At 40.7% G+C, this 4,598-nt stretch overlaps 1 pseudogene across 1 annotated transcript; it reads left to right on the top strand.

The window, feature by feature from the left end:
• The first annotated feature begins 249 nt into the window (after positions 1-249).
• LOC149213558 (bZIP transcription factor 29-like) lies at positions 250-4,333 on the top strand (annotated as a pseudogene). Its single transcript, XR_016250830.1, has 4 exons — positions 250-2,193; positions 2,544-2,676; positions 2,783-2,867; positions 3,342-4,333. The product of XR_016250830.1 is annotated as a bZIP transcription factor 29-like (transcript).
• Positions 4,334-4,598: the final 265 nt, after the last annotated feature.

Below are 4,598 nucleotides of genomic sequence, written 5' to 3'. Positions count from 1 at the left end.
GACGAGATCCCGCTTAAATGCCGCCGACATGAGATTATGTCGGAATGAAATTCACACGAAATAACGTCGGAATTAACCGAAATTAGTCAGAAATTCGAATTCCGCGGCCGGGATGAAATGCACGATAAGTGGATCTTCGTTAAGAGGGACGGGGTAAACGCGGCGGAAATGTGGCCGAAATGCACTCGAAATCCGTTCGGAATGAAATGAAATTCTATCGAAATGTGCGTACAAATACGAAAAGAAAATGAGGTTTGAAAGCCGAGTGCTTTTTGTTATTTTTCCTTGCTCTAATGGCGGATGATGTTGCCAGGATTCGAAGATCTGCTCGGATCGGCGAAAGAGGGCTCAGCATTTGTTAAATGAACGTTTATTTTTGCTCATTTTGCAACGGTGATGATATTTTCTGTCTGCTAATCCAGATTCGCGTGTTTTTTATGAACAAATTGAGCTCATTTTTTCACTGTATTTGTGGAGAGTTCACCCGTGGAGGCAGAAAATTGAATGTTGATTTATTTTGAGCTGAAACAGCGGGTAATAGCTTGAAAACAGAGGTATGGTTGATTTTCTAACTGGAATTCTTCTTCACTTTTTATGGTGGAAAAAGACTATGGTCCTGAGGGTATCAATTGAGGGTTTTACGAAGGAAAATGGTTGCAATTAGGGTTCATAGGGTTTGATGGTCTTTTGTGGATGTAATGAAGATAATTTGTTGTAGTCTGTGTCAGTTTCAAGGGATTCAGGTTGTGGCTTAGATGTAGGCATAGTACAGATTATTTTGAGCATTTAGCAAAAAGAAACGTGCAAAATAGCCAGCGAAGGATAGAATTTTGGTCCTTTTCTTGTGCCAAATGGAAGAAATGGACAGTAGTTATGGTGATCTTATGCAGAGGCTTCAGACTTCATCTTCCTTCATTCCTAAACAGCAATTAAATAAATCTGAACCTTCGTCTCCGGCTGTTAGTCAAACTCGGCCCCCTTTCACTGCAAATATGCAGAATTTTAACCCCGGAAGCAAAAGGCAGGGGATTCCTCCTTCACATCCTCACTTTCCTCCCACTCCCCCTCACTCACAAGCATTCTACAGTCAAATGCCCGTTCTACAGTCATCGGTACAGCAGAATTCTCAGAATCAGCAGCATTCCAATGCTAGTCCTAATTCTTTGCATACTCGATCGATGTCCCAGCCTCACATTTTTAACTTGGATAACCTGCCTCCTCTCAATCCCTGTTCATATCGTGACCCTTCATCCCCATCTTTATCGGACCCTGTATCTGGCGATGTTTCTATGGAAGATCAAGAAGGCAGCTCCGCAGTCCCATCAATTTCTCCACATAATCCCCCTTCCCTCTTCTCCGGGAGTAGAAGATCTCAAAATCATATGAGTGACGGCCTACCCCCTAGAAAAGGACATAGACGAGCACGCAGCGATAATCCTTTTACATTTATGTCCGGATCCCAGTCCCTCTCTGGAGATATCCAACAGGGTTTTGGGAGCTCATTGGAGACAGCCTCTGTCAAAGGAACTGCTCAAATGGATCATCTAAATCAATACGTTTCCTCTTTGGAACGTGAAAAACCTAAGGCCCAAGCGGTGAAAACAGAGTTGAATCAGGAAAGGAATAGTATTCAGAATGTAGAAGGCACTGGAGAAGGAGAAACGGGCAAAGGAGGTGGTGAAGATATGGTTTCTGCTTGCATTGATGTGGAAAAAATAAACAACTTGAACAAATCGAGGCCGGCAAGTGGGGAGCTGCCGGACAATTTGAATGGAGCTCAGGAAGACAGTGGTGGAAGTAGTGTTAAACAGAAGAACTTGAAGGATGGGGACCAATTCAGCACAGTGAGGTCAATGAATTCAACATTATGAAAAGAAGCAATTCAGGGGTTGGATATGAAGATAACAAAAGAAGTGGAGGGCAAGGTGATGGCAACCAGTACAGGTCACGTCACTCTCGGAGCATCTCCATGGATAGCATTATGAGTAAGATGCATACCTTCAGTGAAGACATAGAACAGGAACCGTCTCAAGGTCGGAATGTCAGACACTCCCATAGCAATTCGATGGATGGAAGTACAAATTTCAATGTGGAATTCGGGAATGGGGAATTCAGTGCATCTGAGATGAAGAAGATCATGGCCAGTGAGAAACTGGCAGAGCTTGCAACGGTGGATCCTAAACGTGTCAAAAGGTATGGCTCCATAGGTACTAGAGAACCCAGTCAACGAAATTCTGCAAACATTAAATTCTTACAAAAATGTTTTTGTGTAAGTATTTCAGTCTTTTGGAAATCAGGCTGTAACTCAGGCATCATTACTTCAAAAGACGGTTTTTTTTCTTGGACTTTCTCAGCATTCTTATATCTGGAACAGCTATTTTAAAGCTGAGATACAAATCGCTAACATTCTTCTCAAACTGGGCAGCATAAAATGGGAAGATTTCTCATATTTTAGCTGTGGCAGCTGCCAGATATATTTTCTTTTTGTTTTTCAATGTTCTTATGTTGCATCGATTGAAATTAACTTTTGCTGCATAATGCAGGATATTGGCCAATCGCCAGTCGGCGGCACGGTCCAAGGAAAGAAAGATGCGCTATATCTCAGAGCTAGAACGCAAAGTCCAGACCTTGCAAACTGAGGCAACAACTTTGTCCGCACAGCTGACTCTTTTGCAGGTCAGTTGCTTATACTGGGCAGAAAATTTTCATTTGATATTTATATCTTGCTAATTCATTTTTTTATGTTCCCAGTTTAAGGATTGATTCATATTTTTCTGTGCAGAGGGATTCAGCTGGACTGGGCAATCAGAACCATGAGCTCAAGTTACGCCTACAGGCCATGGAACAACAAGCGCAACTTCGTGATGGTAATGATCTTGGTCTCTTTTTGTATTCATGGTATCTACTTTTCTAATAGGAAATCGAAATATGGACTGCTGAGCACATTTGAAAGAATGGTTTCTTAATATCTAGTTAGAATCTTTAGACACAATTGATCCCAAGGCACTTTGGCTGGTATCATTTGCTAGAGGCTAGCACAATATATCTCTTCCTTGCGTCACCAAGGGGCAGCTCAAGGTCTTGTATCGTTTCTCTGCTTTAAACTTTTCAAATGACACTGAATTTTTGGAATTCATTGCAAATCAGAGGAAAAATGAGGAATCTGATCTGGCTTTGACTTTATCAAGACACTTCTATTGCAGTTTCTATGTCCAAATTTTATTGGAAAGCTTTTTTCTGCATAATTGTTTTCAAATCTTAAATAAAGTGATGTTTGTTTGGGATAACACGAAAGAACTGGCGCATGTCTAACAATTGGCGGCTTTGTTTTTTGTATCTAGCATTGAATGAGGCACTTGGGGAGGAGGTCCAACGGTTGAAACTGGCCACAGGACAGCTAGGTGCTGGTCAATCTAGCAGTCTGGCTCAGCAAATGTCCATGAATTCATCATTATTTCAACTTCAACAGCAGGGTCCACATCATCCTCTTTATCAAATGCAGCAACAGCAGCAACAGCACCAAGTCCAATACAGTCAACAACCTCCAGGGAAACAAACTAATCGAAATGAAGTTCTGCAAACCTCATATACTTCTCTTCCTGGTCCCGTTGGATCCTCAAGCAAGCCAGATAATTCAAATATGAGTGCTAGCCAAGGGAGTGATTGTTCTTTCTGAACAGGTTATGGTATTTTGTTACCGGTTATCTTTTTCACCTTCTTTTTCTCGTCGAAGGGATGAGGACTGCGAGTGGAAGGATTGTGTATATTTTATTATTCAGCTTTCAACAAAGCTAAACATGGTAGATTTCTAGGGGAAGTAATTTCCGTGAAGATCTGTTTTGACAATATGTTTCAAATTTCAAAATCATATTTTTGTTAGGCCATATGTTGCTCTGCTTACTGATTGTAGCGGTTGGTGGTGCATATTAATGGAATACATAGGTCTTCTTTTAACAATGAAAATCAGAAAGGAAGGCCTGGAATTTTCCTGTTTATTCTTCCAACTTATCATACACGAGACCTGTTGACCAGACATGTCTGTCAAGGGTATAGAACCATGGTTGAGAAGACTATGTTACAGGTATTAAGTGGAAATTATTGACTTGTAGGGAATTTTGAACAAGCTTGAGGTTTCACAACAATCAAGACATACAATGAGTTGCCGCCCTGTGAGTGGGCAACTGCAAGGTATAATGTTGTCTCTCAGGTGAAGATATTAGTTAAATAAGGTAACGGTGTAATTTGAGAGCCCGTGTGGTTCACATAGCAGACATAGCAGATAAGATGAGATATATAGAATCATATCTAAATATGGGGAATGTTGTTGCAGGACTGTCCTGAGTTCTTTAATGGATATTTGGAATGTCTGAAAGTTGTCTGTTTTGGACAGTCCATTGATTTGTTCGTACCTATTATTTTATGTCTATGCTTTTTCGAAAGCAAAATAATGAAGAGCAATTAGTCTGTTGCAATGGTTGAAAGACCTGAGGGAACGAGCATCTATATTATTTTTGTATTTTGCAATTTCATCCTCTGAATGTAACGAATTCTGTTCCAAGTAGTCTGCACATGCTGGAGACCAATATTATTTTTGTATT

Source organism: Pinus tabuliformis, chromosome 1_1, assembly GCF_031772625.1.
Source record: "Pinus tabuliformis cultivar Carrire ecotype Pingquan chromosome 1_1, CPIR1, whole genome shotgun sequence".
Classification (NCBI taxonomy): Eukaryota; Viridiplantae; Streptophyta; class Pinopsida; order Pinales; family Pinaceae; genus Pinus; species Pinus tabuliformis.
This window is presented reverse-complemented; position numbering and strand designations above follow the sequence as displayed.